Source organism: Coturnix japonica, chromosome 3 (assembly GCF_054131305.1).
Source record: "Coturnix japonica strain WE chromosome 3, WE-NBRP24, whole genome shotgun sequence".
NCBI classification, from domain to species: domain Eukaryota; kingdom Metazoa; phylum Chordata; class Aves; order Galliformes; family Phasianidae; genus Coturnix; species Coturnix japonica.
The window spans coordinates 14265860-14278476 of record NC_140665.1 but is presented as its reverse complement, the minus strand read 5'-3'; the positions used below and the strand labels follow the sequence as shown (position 1 = coordinate 14278476).

Sequence of the window (12617 nt, the reverse complement as noted above, 5' to 3'; positions counted from 1 at the left end):
TAGCTGCTGCAGTCAGTGCTATCCCTGCGGTGGCCTACCTGGGTTTATAGCAGCTGCGACACAACCAAAGGCTGCTGGCTTCTGGTGAAAGCCTTTGATAGTTTTCAATGAAGCTCTCTGCCTTTCCAAACATGATGAATTCAAGAGTGAGTGAAATGAGGGAAAAGAAACAGCTGTGGATCTTTTGTGTGACTCAGATCCTCATTTCAGGCTGAGAAAAAAAAATGTGTTTTTTTTTCCCTCAGATTTCTACATCCATGGGGCAGGTGGGATGGAGGGAGGCAAGGAGTGATTTTTGTTAACATTTTGCATTTAATCATCATGGGAGATGGTGCAAAGTGAGACTGAGAGTGTGGCTGCTCTTTGGTTTTGACAGAAACTCTCTGATAGCTGATAAAATCATAATTGGGGTTTCTAACTGGTGTAGGGAAACAAGTGCCTGGAAACAAATGCCTGTGTTCTAATCCTATTAGAGAGCAAAGTTTCAGCCTGGGTATCTGTCAGCACTAACCTGTTCTCCTAGGTCTCCTGGTGCTGGTCTCTTAGCAGAAGAGTCCTGTTGTGTGGAAGCACTGTATCATTAAGGCTCAGAGCTAAGCAAGGCCACAGAAGCTTTTCCCATCCTCACCATTGCCATGTGTTGGGATTTACTGCCAAAATTGAGCCATATCATCCATGTCATCACTTGTGTGTAAGCACAGAGACAGCCTGAAAGCCCAACGAGGGCACAGCTGTCTCCTGCCTGAAGTGTTACCTAGAGGCAGGTGCATCACAACCCACTCTGCAGACCAAGCAGGTCCAGGAAAAGCTGGCTTTGGGAGCAGCTACATCTCATGTTTAATTTTCCTCTGATAGAATTGCATATCAGCACACTATGGATGCCCTACTAAGGCCCAGTGTCCTTTACTGAAAGCAGTATGTTTTCATCACACCAGTTATGGTACTTGCTAGATGCATCCATGCCTTGTTCCGAGTATGTTCCTTACTAAAGTGGACAGGACCCATGGGGATGGAGGAAACACAATCCATTTCCTATCTCTCTTTCTATCTGAATTTCATTTGAAGAAAATACACCTGAAGGATGCTACAGTGACTAGGATTGACACCGTGTTGGGTTTGGTGGATTAATAATATTTACCTTGGCAGTCTCTTTCTGAGGGACAATGGGAAATGCAGGAAGCCAATGTGCCCTAAAGGATCTGATGCGCATGGAAACATAAGGCATGGATGTAATGTCATTGTGAAGTTGCTGATGGACTCTTCTTATTTTAGAAGTGCCTCAGAGCCATTTTCTTCTCTCATTTTGGGATGTGAGCTCAAAAATCCATTCAAGCTAAACCAGAGGGATGAAGTACCTGTATTGTCGGTGTAATAAAAATGAGCTCTAACAGAAGTGAAATCATCCCAGTGCAGCATTCTCCTCAGACAGGCTCTGCAATGCTGCGTAATAGACTTCTGCTGCCACCTATGCAAGAAACCATCAGGCAGGAAACAAGGGCATGAAAAACAGGTTTCTGCAGCAGTAAAGCAGAGCTGGCTTGGTGCTTGACGTAGGATGACGCAAACATGGGCTCTGAGGAAAACGGGGATGAGGCCTCTGAGTCACCGTCCCTCCTGGCACTATCAGTCTTAGTTTAAACACAAAATAGTCATTTTGCAGATAGTTTTTTGACTATGAAAACTCCGAGATGCAGCCATGTCTCTTGTGTAGAGGATTCCAGCTGGGTTCACACTGCTGCTGCCTAAAGCACTCTCACTTGCCTCTGGGTGGGTAATGTGACTGCCCCCAATGAAGCAGCTGATGAGTGTGAGGAGAGGGGATATAAATGTTCCTCCAGGGGTAGCAAACACACCACCTCCCTGGGTAACATGTTCCAATATCTCACCACTCTTTCTGAAAATACATTCTTCCTAATATCCAACCTGAATCTTCTCTAGGGCAACTTAAGGCCATTCACCCCAAACAGTGAAGCATAAGGAAAGGTTCTGTCCTAGCTGATGCTATAGGAGGAGAGTTCCCTAGCCCTTGCTACAATGGCCACTGGCAGTATGGCTCTAGCAGAGCATCATCCCTCTCCCTGAAGGAGAGCTCCCCAGCAGCCCTTCAGGCTCAGAGGTAAGGAGTATCTTGCTTGATTTGTTGCCACCTCCTTAGGTGACTTTTTCAGTGTCACATGAAAAGGTGCAATGTGTGGGAGAGAAAATGCTGTGAAGTTCAATAATTGGCTGGGTTAGTGTTTGCTTCCCCTATTCTCATCTTCCAGTACATTGGTCTTACCTATAGAACTATAAAATAAATGTTTATTGCCAGCTCTAATCCCTTTGTCCCGCTCAGCACCTCCTTGTATGACAGGTCTCATGATAAACCAGCTCTGACTGCTTCGGGTCAGCAGTAAGAGCATCCCAGGAGGATGCTTGTGGAGAGAAGAGGGAAGGTGTGTATGGGGCATTTAGTACTCCTGCATCTTTCTGCTGCTGCACTAGAAAAGGAGGCAGTTCATATGGATTAGCTGCCCTGGGTTGTGGTCAACTCTAGTTCTGAGCATAAAAAGGCAGTGGACAAGCTGGAAGCTCTACCAAGAGGTTATCAGGATGAAACTGCTAGCCAGCAAAATGCTAGTTTGTTCATTTAAATGTGGAGAATTTGCATGAGGATGTTCAGGTTATGAGTTCATGAGGCTTTGGGCTGATTTAAGTGACAAAAGCTCAGAGCAGGTGGTGACACAAGGTGGAGAAGCTCACATTTGCTTGCATCTGCTGGGGATTTGATACATTGCAGTAGCAATGGAAAGGATGGAAATATTTTTTTATGCTTCTCCTGTATCTACAGCTTCTGGAGACTTTAGTAAATGTACTGCAAACAGCTGCAAAGCAGTGTGCTTCTACCTGCCAGGAGCAGCAGCAAATTCCTGACAGTAGTGTTTTGTGAATGCCAAATTACCCTGAAATGAGAGAATCTGCAGCAGGTGCAGAGCACAGTAGAGCTGATAGCAAGAGCTGGGAGGCTGGGGGGTGGGCAAACAGGTATAGCAGTAGTAACTTTTTAAGCCAGTTCAAACCATTCTCCAATTCATTCCTTAAAACTTGGCTTTCCTGGCATTTTTTTCTGCCACTGTTAAGAGTGTAGCGGGGTGGCATGAATGCTGGGTTTATGAATGATCAACTTAATCTATCTTATCAAAATTAAAACTGAATCTTAACCAGGGAAAGCTAATTGGAATAGCTCTCTGACTAGGCTGTTCTGTTTACAGACTGTAGCTCACATCAAATGCTGTCTCCTATGGTCATTGCTAGGCATGTGGTGTGCTAAGCAGATTGGGCTACAGCACTCTCTCTGCAAGAGGGAGGCTTTAACAAAGGATTTTTATCATGAAATGAATTTTTCATCTCTGCTGAACATATCTGATGACAAGAGAAATGTAATCATAGGAGGCATCAGCTGTCTCTCTCCACTGCTAGCAGCGTGAATTGTGCCTCTTATTTGTGATGCTTTCTAACATGCTTTTTCTTCTGGGAATGGAAAACGTACACAGCAAAGTAGCTTTTTGGCCACTAATTTTTATTTAAACTTGTAATATCTATTTCCTTGGGATGGTAGAAAACTAATAGTACAATCTCCTGTTCTAGTAAGTATGTAACAGAAGAGGCCATAAACCATCTTCCTCTGCTGGGTCAGGGAGATGAGCTGGCATCTGGTTGAAAAACAGGAAACCAAGAAGGCTGCCAGCCTGCTGATATCCTTCCTTGGCCAGTTGCTTTCCAGTAATCAGTTACTGGGACATCTTCTGTGTATGCTTCAGTTAATGAGAGCATATAGAATCGTTTGAGTTGGAAGGGACATTTAAAGGCCATCTTGTCCAACTCCCCTGCAATGAACAGGGACGCAGCTAGACGAGGTTTCTCAGAGTCCCGTGCAGTCTGACCTTGAATGTCTCCAGGCACAGGGCATCCACCACCTCTCTGGGAAACCTGTTCCAGCGCTTCACCGCCATTATTATAAAAAATGTTTTCCTTGTATCCAGTCTAAATCTTTCCTAGTGTTTTCTTTCCCAGGGTTGTCATTTCAGACCCCTTTTCCTTTTTTGGTCTCATTATTTGTATATTAATTTCTTGTCCAAGTGTCACAAGGAAGTGGATTTGAAGCTCTTGAAGTGGTATCTAATAAGGCAGGCTTTCTCCAACCAGGTCATATTTTCCTTTGGTCAAACCTAAGATACGATCCAGGACCCACTGAGAGAAAAAAAAAACCATCTTGTCAGCTCCCACTAAATGTTTAACTTGAACAAACTGTTTGGAAATATTATATTCTGGGGGTGCACACTGGTCCCATCTTTCAGGCCCAGACACCCTGCAGATTCTCTCAGTCAGTCTGTCTGAACTGGCAAATGTTAAGTTAATCCTAAAAATCCTTGTTTCTTAACAAGCAAAATAAGTTGCATCTCAATGGAAATTTAATGAGAGGAGACTGAGGAGCAGAGCTGACAAAGCAGTGACCTTTCCTCCATGGTCAGTCAGAGCAGGTCCATTCTGAAGTGCTGAGATTAATGAATATGTTAGTTCCAGCCAAGAAAAAAGAGGCATTATTTTACCAGGACACAAATTTTATAGTGCTGAACTCTTTGCTTGAGAGGAGCCCTGAGCTGAGCAAGCACGAGGAGCCATTGAATTATCTGCTGTTCCTAACACAAGCACACTTTGAGGTCGTGGCTGGAGTAATCTATCCAAGTCTGAGACTGTTGGTCTGATATGACTTAGCAAATAACTCATTGAAGTAGAGTACAGGCTTTCTGTATTAATTTCAGTTTGCAGCATGAAGTAATCTACAGATATTTTAATCAAAAGGAAAAGGATTATACAGCTGTACTAATAAAGAAGTGCTGTTATTACCAGGGATTCTAAGTCATCCGTGTTCTGAATACCAAACTATTTCCATTGTAAGACCTGTTGATCATAAAGTGCTGAATTGGGATTGTTTAGCCTGGAGAAGAGGAGGCTCAGGGGAGACCTCATTGCACTCTACAACTTCCTGAAGGGAGGTTGTGATGAGGAGGGGCTTGGCCTCTTCTCCCAGCCAACAAATAAGACCCGAGGAAATAGTCACAGGTTGTACCAGAAGAGGTTTAGACTGGACATAAGAAGGAACTTTTTCTCTCAGAGAGTGGTCAGGCACTGGAATGGCTGCCCAGGAATTGAGAGAGACTGACTCCTGCCAGTGGGGCATCTGTACCAGAAAAAAAGGGACCCTTTTGCTTTAGGGTCAGGCAATGATAGGAGTTTAGAATTAGCCTTTATTTACTGCAGATTCCTCAGACCTTGTCAGAGATAGTAAAAGAGCAGACCAGAGGATCAGTTCACTGCCCTTTGGCCTATTCATCTTCCTGTACAAGTAGAGTAATTATCTCCTCCATAAACCCAACTTGGCTTTAGGCTGGGGCCTAAAAAATCCCCAAACTTCCAAAGTAATGAAATTACAAATGCATTTAAGCAATAAAATTGTTGGACCTGGGGCAAAGTGAGTCGAGACTCTGTGTGCTGGTGGCTGGAGAGAGAAGACAGCAGGAGGTGATGCCCAGCCACAGAAATTGCTCCCATATTTCTGTAAGGTATCTAGATGTCCTGCACGTGGCTTCATGTTCTGAATTCCTAAATAAGCACAAGGTTTGCAGTTCTGCAGAGAGGATCTATGGGAGCATGTCTGAGCTGCCCATTCTCTTTAACAACTTTTAGATCCATACATTAAGTCACATTAAGTTTTATGCATCTAAAAGGAAGTCACTTGGGTCATTGGCAGGCACAGCAGTTTCTGTGGCAAAAGTGGCTTTTTTGGAGGGGTCTCAGGGTAATCTGCTCTTTTAAAGTGCTAATCCTTCCATTTGAGCTGATGTGAGCATCCTAACTACTTTTCTATTACACTCCATTACCTGGATACATAAATCTGGTCAGGAAAAGCCAGCTTTCAGCAGCTAGAAGCAATTCATTTCTGATGCAAGCAGAGTCCGTGCAGGTTTGACATGCGGTTTCAGCAAGGTAACAGGAATTAAAGGGCGCGTCTTAAACTGATGAGGCACTTAGATAGCAGGATTCTTAATATTACAGTGTAAATAATCTCTTACCACTCCATTAAATGAGAGGCTTTCAGGGCATGCAGCTATTGTTAATGATCACCTCCTAATCCCGACATTCATGGCTTGGTAATTCAAGGTCTCCTGGTGATTCTTGCAGAATACAGCTGTTTGCAAGCGCATGGGGAAAGCAGTGCTGGGCTGAAGTGCAAAATGAGGCCAATGTGTCCCCACGGTCATTGCTTCAGGATGCTTCTTTGTCCCACTTGGAGACAGAAACTCCTGGTTAGGTTGAGAAGGGAAAGCCTTTCCCAGTTTTAGTGACAAAGCCTTTTAGCAACAGATAGAAACATCTCTGTTATTGACACAAAGCCATGTTCAGGTGAGCTTGACTTTTGGTAAAATGTTTAACTGCTACTGTAAAGGCTTAATTTCTGACACTCTCAGCAATCCCAACATGCTTTTTTCTTCCGCAAAGAAATTAAATAATTATGTGAAGACAAGTTAAATTCAGCAAATATTTGCTCTGCTCTAATTCCTTGGGAGCTACTGCGGCTGAAAGCAGTGCAGCAGTGGGAGAAAGCTGATAAATAGTATTCATTTAAGCTTGCAATTAAAGAAAAAAAATTCTCTTCATCTGATACTTGGAATGCCTTCACACAGATGGTCAAAATTTACAGCACATCTTGTGGGTGCTCTTTGCCATGCAGTGACAATTGCAGGGCCCTTGCTTCTGAAAGAAGACAACTGTCCCCTCTTCACACTGAGCTGTGGCATCACTCCTCACTTTTCTCCGAGCCCAGCTCTTGTTGATGTGACCCCATGGTGGCTCGCTGAGGCAGCAGCAGTCAGCAGCTCAAGTCAGAATCTCAGCTCGCAGCAGCAGAGTGGTCCCGTCGCTGGTAGCTGAGTGTGCTCTCCTCCCCTCCAAATGATCAGCTTCTTCACTGTCTCCATGGAGCAGGGTCCAATTTGTGTGCAACACTGCTGGCTTTGCAAAACCTGATTCTATATACGTGTATATTTTTATATCTGCATTTTGTCAGAGTCCTACACCACATCATTATCTCAAAATTAGCGAGATGTTGGTTCAAAGGGTGGACTATTTGGTAAATAAAGGATTGACTGGATGGTCACAGCCACAAAGCTGTGGTCAGTGGCCGTATGTCTAGGTAGAAGCCAGTGAAAAGTGGTGTCCCTCAGCCTCACTTGGGATGAGTGCTCTTTAACACCTTTTTCAATGACATTGTCAGTGAGATCAAGTGCACCCTCAGCAACTTTGTCTGCTGAATAACCTCAGCTGTGGCTGGCTTTTCATCCTGGCCCAGTCCCAGGCTAGGAGGTCTCCTTCATTGACATACATACAGCTCTATGTGCTGCCAGCCTGCTTTGCCCTCTGTGCCTCAGGAAGCACCACAGCTTGGTCTCAAAGGTGCATCCTCAATAGGAGGAGCTGAAAGGTGTCTAAAATTAGTGGGATCTGGTCTCTGAAACTCTTGTGTGTCTGTAAATTCACCCAGCTTTGTTTTTTACAGTAACCATGGAGACTTTGATCAGATGTCACTAAGAGCAATGGAGCAGCCAGCCCATGGATAGGCAGCGGCAAATGCAGTGCAAATGATCATGACCTGCATGGGACAAACCAGGTGAGAGTATCAACAATGATTTTAAATCCACTGCGAGTGCTTTATGCATAGCTGCTGCTTGATTTTTCTGCCTTTGTTCGCTCCAGACAAGCATTACTCATTTCTGAATTAATAAAAAGCTTATTTTGGAAAGCCGAGGCCAGAGGAGAAAGTGCAGATGCTCTGCAAAAGGCAAAAAGGGTGAGATGGAGCAATTATGAAACATAAAAAAAATTACACACAACCTTTAGAGACCAAACTGCAGTGATTCGTCGGTACTGCAGTTATCCATTCTATTTTCAGCACTGTGTGTTTGGATTTAATCACAAAACAACAACAAAAAAACACCAATTCAATAGGATGTCCTGTGTAAATAGGGCTGGGTCAGGGGCATATTTCCTGCTCTGCAAATGAGCAAAGCATAGAAATGTATTTAATGCCTTTGAGGACTGCCTTCTTGAAGGAAGGGCCTAGCAGGAGTTCAGCCCCTGCTGGCAGGGAGCTCCTCCTGTGCATGTCACCCCCTCTGCCTTTTGGAGTGTTTCTTATTGTTCTTTTTTGTTGTTGTTGTTGTTTTGTTTTCAAATGACTTTTGAGCTCTTCTGTGCCAAATACTCAGAGCTGATGGTTCTCAGAGTCGTTTCTGATTAGGTGCTGGGGCTGAGACAGGGCCAAGCCGTAGCCTCAAGCTCCTCTGACAGATTGGATGACCAGTTGCAGCATGCAGGAGGCAAAAGTCATGCAAGAGTCATGGGCTTCTAAAATCCCCACTGAAAATCTTCTTCCCCTTGCCTTGCAAAATGGTGCTGGGTTTTCATTTAATACAGAAGGCAAAAGTATTGCCCTGTAGTGAGAAATGCCTGTGTGATGACAATAATCAGACAAATTCATCCTGTGCCCAGGAGCTGGTGTGGTTTTGGTTTTGGCTTTCTTTTTGTTGTCATGTAAAAGTAAGGAGCAAAACTTCAAGCTGGGTAGTTGCATCTGCTGCCTCAGTGCCATGCTACCATGGCTCGGCCCTGTGGTATGTCACAAATGGGAACAAAGAGTACTGAGAGAGCAAGACGACATGAGTAGTTAGGATCCTGGCCTGACGTTTTTGTGATTGCAAGGATTGCACTCTGGGGTTTCCTTGTGCACAGCAGTGCTGCAGTAACACCAGGCTGGTCAGCTGTCCCTGCAGTGCTTCAGTACTGACTGAGGGAATGACAGCAGTGGCTCCCTCCTAAAACTACTCTTTTACTTCCTTAAAACCCGTGTGGATCAGCTCAAGTTTTTCATAGAATCATAGAATCATGAAATCATAGAATGACGTGGGTTGAAAATGACCACAATGATCATCTAGTTTCAACTCCCCCATATGCAGCTTGGCCATGTGCAGGGGCAAAAACCACCAGACCAGGCTGCCCAGAGGCATTGAATGCCTTCAGGGATAGGGCATCCATGACCCCCCTGGGCCTCCCTCATTCTATTTCCCAGCTTTTCCACTTTATTGTTGTAGCTTAGTCTCTTACATATGGAACCCCAATTAGTTTGATTACTAGATTTTCTGAGTTCCCAAACCTTTAAAATTTTCTGATACTGAATGCTTTCCAATCTGGGAGTATAATGATTAAAGAAATACAATGTTCAGGAAAAATGGCATTAGCTGGTAGAGGACTTGAGTGAGCTATTGCTTGTGCTGTCACACTATATCAGTGTACAACAGATAGAGTCTCCCCTTCTTGGATCTCCAAGGCTTTTTCATCTAGCCGACTGCTGCCACACCTTGCTGCACAAAGCATCCATCTCCCAGCCACTGCCCTGCCAGGGGACAACCCACCCTCTGCTCACAGCATCGTGTTAACCACAAACTTGCTGCACAGTTGCAGCGAAAAAAACGTTGAACAGCTGTTCCTTTTTGGTTCAAAAGCAAGCAAACAAAATATATGCAGGAGCTCTATTTGTGGAGGGAGGAGTGGCACAGAGGCTTTCAGTGAGCCTGAGATCCCTGTTGTGAGTGTTGGGGTGCAAGCCTTCAGGTCCTGACCCAAGTCTTGCTGCAGGGCATGAGATGCACAGCTGTGCTATTGCTTCTCAAACTTGTCCTCCACTGGAGTCTGGGAGCCACAGCCCAACCCTTGCTGGCTAGAGAGGGCCCTGAAGCCATGTGGGATCCTGGAGGATGCATCAGAAAATGAGGAAATCCCCTCTGTCCTGTCACTGGAGACAGCAGTTGAGTTCTGAGATCAGTCCTTAACAAACCACTCTTGTCACGTGTTCTTCGTATGAAGTGATTGTGCCTCTTCAACCTGTCAATGGCAGCAAGGAAATTCAGCCTCCGCACTATGGGAGCAATGGCCCATCTCGATTGCTTTGATATGAGAAGTCCAAAAATGTTTCCCAGGTGTTTTAAAAACTTATCATCCTTTCAGAGCCAATTTTGAGAGCTACTGAAGGGAGAAACTTCTCCGAGCATTTTACCAAGGTGACAACAAGCACAGCTGTGGATTTATTCAACTAATCAGAAAACACTTCCTTGATGCATAGTGGGGAAACTGAACTGTGCTGCTGAACTGGTGGTGTGCAATCCAGTTCTGTCTGCATCACTACAAGCAGGGCTATGCCCTGAGATTGCATGGCTCTTGCATGCCTTGCACTGCTCTACCTGCCCCTGCTTCAGGGAGGGAAGTAGCAGAGCCTGCCAGTACTTCTGCAGCAAAAAGCGATGCACTCTCGGGCTGAAAATTTCCCTCCTGCAGCTGATTTGTGTCCTGGGGCTCTTGTTTTCCATACAATGAGGTATCGAGCTGCCTCTGAATCATTTTTATGTTGTGTGTTTGGTGCTGACTCTTTCAGGAAGCCAGCCCTCCTAAGAGTCATTAGTACAGGGTAAAGCCTCTCTGCCACCACAGTCTGCTGCAGTAAAGTCAGACAGAATCACTACTTATTTGCTTGGCATGAAACAAATTCCTTGTGACTGAGCAGCTGACAAATTCAGGGGTTTATCAAGATCAGAGTGAAGGTTTTTGGGGGATAGAAGTATCTTTGAAGTTGAAGCGTAACATGTCTGCAAAGCTCAGTTTAAAGAGAGACACTGTGCAGTCCTTAGATCCTCTTGTGCTGGGGATGTTGTCAGTCCAAGTAGCATTTGATGTAAGTGGTACATTCTCGTGGCTCACTGCAGCAGAAGCAGGAGACTCTGGTTCTCTAGCTATGTGTTATTTGAACATTCATCATCTCAATAGGAAGGACAACTTCCCTGCCCCACTTTCTCTGACTTTTATCTCTCTTGAAATCATGTAGCCCTCTATCATCATGCTCCAGCCTTCCTTGGGTGAGGATACATAGAAGAGATTTGTTTCTATAGGAGAGATGGAGGAAAAGTTGAACGTGCATGGATAAGTCAGGGCTCTGGACAGATAGATAGAAGTGCTTCTGCTCCCATTCTTGTTGGTTCTGAAATGTTAGAGGAGCTTAGTAAGGAGGGTATTGCAGACACAAACACTGTGCTGGAAGCTTAACATGTTTGAAACTTAACCTGTGCCCCTGTGGGACGCCTCTGCAGTGAAACTGTCAGTTCTCAGAAGCAAAATATCTTGTTCATCAACAGGTAAGTGGTGAATTTTCACACATTTATCTTAATTCCATCCCAAACTATTTTAATTGCTTTGCAGATATTGTCCATTTCCCAAGACCAGTACATATGGATTTATAGGAATTTCTGGGTAAGGACTGTCCTGATGAACCTGTAGGGTCCTGATGTTTGAGTAGCATTCCTATAACTGGCGGAGTGGTGATGTTTTGTGCGAGGATGTGATTTATGAGAGATCAGTGTCTCATTTCTGAATCTGTTTGGGCATAGAAGCTCTTTCCAGAGAAGGTCTTGTTGCTGAAGAGATCAGTGGGGTTTATATTTGGAGCAATGCCTCGGGAACTGATGGGGATAGGCAGAGCTTTGCAGGAAAATCTGCCCACTACCCGATCGTGTTTGTCTGCCTTTAGCAAAAGCTATCAAGTTAATGCTAATTTAAATTGTCACTTAGGCATCTGTAGGTATAATTAAATAAAGAACTGTGCATTAAATTGATTCCAAATCTACGTTTGGATGTACAGCCTTCAGAAAGACTACATATGGTAGCCTATTTCTAACATACGTTGGCCATTGAAGATCCAAAATCATTACACACATTCCTTTCTTTTTTTCTTTATTCTTTTTATTTTATTTTTTTTTTTAGCTCAAAAAAGCAACAGTCTAAATTTACACCAAGTCAGTAATACTCTGGTAACAGTTCAGCTCCTACAGTGCCCCATCAGTGTGTTTGGGAAGGGCTGCCCTCAATACATACATAAACCATTTTGCTGATAGATCCCAACTCTGCAGATTACATGAGTTAATTGTGCTGGATACGTGAAAGCTCACAAATGAATTCAAACAGAAGCTCCTTAAATCTTTGTGTTACATGCTGTAATTAATCACTGCTGCTCTGTAACACCTGGAGCCCAGCAGGATACCAAATGCAAAGCAGGTCAGCCAGAGCCAGCCTAAAACCTGTGTAGAAAGCAAAGCCAGAGGGGAATTCTTACTTGTCTACGCCTTGTTCCTATATTTCCAGAGCTGTGCCCTTATTTTACAATGCAAAGTGCAATTTTAGAAGTGCAACTTGAAAGAGAAATAATTTCAATCACCCAAAGCTTCCAGAGAGGGTCTGATCCAAGCATGTCCCATGAGGGCAGCCCTCCTGTCCCTCACTGAGGAGTCATCACAGTCACGTTGTACAGGTGTATTTGTATGGGATGTTCAGCTGCCTCTGAGGCAATTTGCAAAAGGGAGATTGTAGTTGTCCTTGACAACAATGCAAGCTTGTCCTTGAAAAATAATAATAAATAATGCTAATTCCCAGTTTTGGCTCTTGTTGCAACTTCAGCAGCACTCAGTACATCTTTTTGT

At 44.2% G+C, this 12617-nt stretch overlaps 1 protein-coding gene across 1 annotated transcript in view; it reads left to right on the top strand.

Moving 5' to 3' along the window:
- The window catches only part of BTBD3 (BTB domain containing 3), a 66142-nt gene that overhangs the window by 19897 nt on the left and 33628 nt on the right, over nucleotides 1–12617 (top strand). Inside the window, exon 2 of the mRNA XM_015857125.3 lies at nucleotides 7598–7708. The gene's annotated coding sequence lies outside the window, so the exon portion shown is untranslated. The remainder of the gene's footprint in view (nucleotides 1–7597; nucleotides 7709–12617) is intronic.